Source organism: Cryptomeria japonica, chromosome 5, assembly GCF_030272615.1.
Source record: "Cryptomeria japonica chromosome 5, Sugi_1.0, whole genome shotgun sequence".
In the NCBI taxonomy this organism is placed as follows: domain Eukaryota; kingdom Viridiplantae; phylum Streptophyta; class Pinopsida; order Cupressales; family Cupressaceae; genus Cryptomeria; species Cryptomeria japonica.
The window spans coordinates 825,162,263-825,167,409 of record NC_081409.1 but is presented as its reverse complement, the minus strand read 5'-3'; positions in this window follow the sequence as shown (position 1 = coordinate 825,167,409).

The window sequence follows — 5,147 nt, the reverse complement described above, 5'->3', positions numbered from 1 at the left end:
TTAATTTCAAAAACCGATTTGTTATTTGGGGTCGGGCCCCATGGTGGGCGCCAGAAATGTATGCGGGAAAAGTGGGCGAATAAAACTTAATATGTGAAAATATGTTAATACTAGTCCACACACACACACAGGACTTCTTGATGCAAGCTATGGAGTAACGATGTGTTACTCAGCTTCCCAAGGAGGGTCCCATGGTTCTCTATCTCACAATGTCCCTCAAACCAACGTTTTTGCTCTCAAATTACTGAGCAAAATGGTTTAGGGATGGCAAATATGAGAACGAGAGATGCTTTTGATTGATTTAGTATGAAATGTGTTGTAAGCTATGTATGATGCTAAAATGCAATAAACTAGATGATAAGATGACAAGATTAGTATGAATACTATCCTAGCATAATATATTTAGTCTATGATTGAACTAAAATGATAAAGAAGTTACTCTAAACATGCATATTTAGACTAATTTATGATCTAAAGAGAGGCTAAATGATGAGCATAAAAATGATATAAAAGCTTGAAAGAATTTGAGCATAAGTGTGATGCTTCAAATTTGAAAGATGATTGTTAAAAGTGGAGGAATGAGAGCTCTATTTATAGCCTAAATAGGGCAATGGATGGTTAAGATTGAATGGTTTAATCAAGGGTCAAGTTTGAAAGTTGGGGATCCATGTGCACAATTGGCACCAATGAAATGGTGACAAGTGTCAACATAGGGTTGGGTTGAAAGAAGAGGTTGGAGGCATTAAAGGCCTGAAAAGACCTCATGGTTATTTAAAGGCTAAGAGTCAAGTCTAAATTAAGATTATCCACTAGATTAAGAGTTAATCCAAGGATAAACCTTTGTGCAAATGATTAAGAGATAATCATGGTCAAAGCATTAATGGCCTGATGAGACCTTTGGGTTGGGTAGAGGTTGAGTCAAAACAAATGTTTTAACCATGTGGGAGAGTTTGAATTAACCATTAATGGTTATTGGAGACTTTGGGGATTAAGTGGTTGAAGGTTGGAAGCCTTCAATGGTTTTCAAAGACTTTAAGGGTTTTGGTGGTTGAAGGTTGAAAACCTTTAATGGTTATCAAAGACTTTAAGGTTTTTGAGAAGTGACTTCCCTTTGCTTAGGGATGTGACAAAGTTTAGAGGAAGGTTAGGTTAATTAGAAGCGTTTAGAAGATTCTAGAAGGGATTAGGAAGGGGTTTGGGTTTTTGCAAGTGGATGGGGGGATAATAGGATTTAATTGAAATAATTTAATTCATTCAATTTGGTTGTAATTTGGGGAAATTAAATAAATTAGATTTATTCAATTTAGGATAACTATTTAATTAAATTTGTATTTAATTAAAAGTGAATAGGGGGAATTTAATTGAATAAAATTATTTATTCATTAAATGGTATAGTGAATTTTATTTAAATAAATTGAATAATTTACTTAATTAAATAGAGGAATGTGGATATTTTAATTAAATTGGATTTAATCAAGTAGAGAAATGAACATAAAATATTTATTTAGGAATATGGTCATTTTTATACATCTACAACAGGTTTATAACATCTTCCACAAATCTCTTCTTACCAGTTACTAGCCAATATCAAAAACAACAATATCAATAATAAAATGAATACAATTCATGGGTTCAATTGACATCGATGACAACATATCATTAATGCAATCTTGATGCAAAATACTAACAAACTCAAAATGCCAACAATCTCCCCCTTTGGCATTAATGGCAATACAAATATCAATGCCTATGATTGATGCTGAGATTGGTGAGATTGGTTTATAGGAATCCTGGTTTACATTACCAAATATTCACCTTACTCTATCTATCTTTAGCCTACTGCTGGTTCACTTAATAAGACACATAATTCTTCTCCCCCTTTGACAACAATGCCAAAGTGAAAGTAAAAAATGTAATTTTGCTCTCACTGTGATATTGATGCTCCCCCTATGGAATGCATTGACTCCTTCATCAATCCATATAAGATTCTACAAGTGGTTAAGGGACTGATGCAATCAACATCATGCTTAACTAACTTCATGAAGAGGGACAACCCCCAATTGAGTTCTAAGATACTCAAAAGTGGTCTTAGGTAGAGGTTTCATAAAGATATCTGTAAGCTGCTCCATGGTAGAAACATACTCAAAAATAACATCTTTACTTTGAACATTTTCCCTCAAGAATTGATATTTCAATATAATGTGCTTAATCCTTGTGTGCAAAACAAGATTTTTTGAAATGTCTATTGCACTTGTATTATCACACAAAATCTTTATAGGTTCTGAGATTTCTATCTTCAAACCTTCCAAAATGTGCCTCATCCACATAGCTTGTGTGCAATTAATATAAGCGGCTACATACTCAACTTCAGCACTAGATTGTGAAGTGCAACTCTTCTTTTTACTACTCCAAGAGACTAGCCTTCCTCCTAAAAAGAATGCTCCACTGGTAGTACTTTTTTGGTCATCAATGTTTCCTGCCCAATCAGCATTTTTGTATGCTTTTAGATCAAAATTTTAGACATATGGATACCATAACCCATAGTCAATAGTACCTTTCATATATCTAAAAATTCTCTTAGTTTCCATCTAATGTGCCTCCTTTGGATTCTTCTAAAATCTAGCAATAATAGCAACTGCATGGGCAATATCTGGTTGACTATGAACAACATAGTGTAGTTTGCCAATCATTGACTTGTATTCATTTTCATCTATAGACTTAGATATATCTTCCTTGGACAATTTACAACTTGTAACCATTGCGGTTCCAACTGGTTTACAGTCACTAATACCAAAAGTCATCAAAACCTCTTTTACATACTTGGATTGAGTAATAAAAATACCATTCTTCATCTATTGTATGTGTAAGCCTATGAAATTTTTTATTTCCCCTACCAATGACATTTCAAATTCATTTTTCATTACATCTACAAAACAATTACTCATGTCATCATTACCTCCAAATATAATGTCATCTACAAATACTTCACTGACTAGTATTTCATCTCCTTCAGACTTGAGATAATTGTTGTTGTCATCACTGGTTCTAGTAAAGCCTATCTTCATCAAATGAGTATGAAGTCGTTCATACCATGCTCTAGGTGCTTGCTTTAATCCATACAAGGCTTTAAGCAATTTGCATACCATGTCTTCCTTATGTGTCAATGCATAACCATCAGGCTGCTCTATATAGACCTCTTCTTCTAGTATCCCATTCAAGAATTCAAACTTAACATCCATTTGGTATACCTTGAACTTTTTATGAGCTGCAAATGCAAGCAAGGTTCTGACACCTTCTAGTCTTGCTACTAGTGCAAAAGTTTCTCCATAGTCTTCTCCTTCTTCTTGTGCATAACCTTTGCATACTAATCTTTCCTTATTTCGAACTACAACACCATCTTCATTTAACTTGTTTCTGAACACCCATTTAGTACCTATAACATTCTTGTTTATCGATCAGGGTACTAGGGTCCAAGTGTTGTTCTTCTTAATTTGATCTAACTCCTCCTCCATGGCTTTCACCCAATGATCATCACCAAATGCCTCTAACACTTATAGGTTCAAAGGTGGATATCATGCAAGAGTTCTCTCTTATTCTCCTTCTAGTTAGTACTCCAGCATCCTTATCCCCAATTATCTATTCAAGACTATGATTTAGTCTCACATACCTAGGAATAACATGATCATTCTCTTTAGGTTCAGCTTCATCATTGTCATCTTCCTCTAAATTTATTTGGTTCAGTTGAACAAGTTGATTAGGATTTGCTTTACCAATTTTTGATTTAATAGTTTCAAGTTCCAAAAGCAAAATTCAAGGATCTTCATCCTTCTTCTCAGAACTAGTTCCTTCTACAATTTCAGGACATTCATCTATACAAACATCAACACTTTCAACAATTTTCTCTGTCCGATTGTTGAAGCATTTATAGGCCTTACTCTTGGTATAATAACCAAGAAATATGCCTTCATCACTTTTAGCTTCAAATTTTCTTATGTAATCACCTATTGTAATAAAATATTTTCTACCAAATATTTTAAAATAGCTAACATCAGGTGATCTCCCATACCAATACTCTAATGGGGTCTTGTCCTTACCTCTTTTTACCAGAACTCAGTTAATTGTGTACACAACTGTACTTACATCTTCTTTCCAAAATGTTTTTGTTACACCACCTTGTATCAACATAGTCCTAGCATCTTCAACCACTAACCAGTTGTTTCTTTCTACTATACCATTCTATTGTGGTGTCCTTGGTGTAGAAAGATACCACTTGATACCATTATTATAACAATATTTAGTGAACTATGCAGAAGTGAATTCACCGCCTTGATCTATTCTTAGATATTTTATCTTTTTGCCACTCTCTTTCTCAACTAAGGCTCTGAATGACTTGAATTTACCAAAAGCTTCATTTTTATCCTTCAAGAATGTGACCCACATCATCCTTGAACAATCATCAGTGAAGATCATGAAGTATCTATCACCTTGAATACTTCTTGTTCTTATTGGTCTACATAGATCTGTATGAACCAAATCAAATAAGTGTTCTGCTGAGAAGGACTTGCTCTTAAAAGTTGAAGAAGTCATCTTTCCTAGTTGACATTCTTTACAAAGAGCATTAACTAGTTTGTCTAGCTGAGGCATACCTCTTATTTTCTTAGACTTACTTACTTTAATAATATTGTCCAAATTAATATGACAAAATCTCTTATGCCAGAGCCATCTATCATCCACTTTCACAATCAAAAAATTGCTAATTTTAGGATTGAGATGAAATAGATTAACTCTGGTCTGTTTACTGGTTGCAATCAATTCTCCTTTGTTGTCAAAGATTTTGCATATACCATTTTTGAATTCTAGTGGGTATCCTCTGTCATTAAGTTGTGCCACACTAAGAAGATTGTGCTTTGGGCATTCAACCCAATAGACATCATTAGCACTGCTTTTCCCATTAAGATAAATAACTCCCTTCCCTTTACCCATACAGGGTGAGTCATCTCCAAATCTCACAACACTGCCTTCAAATTCCTTTAGGGAAAGAAATTTGCTCCGATCATCGGTCATGTGATGTGAACAACCACTATCAATGATCCAATCATCATAGTTATCCATTACAAATGCTAGTGCCTTTTGATCTGATATTTCTT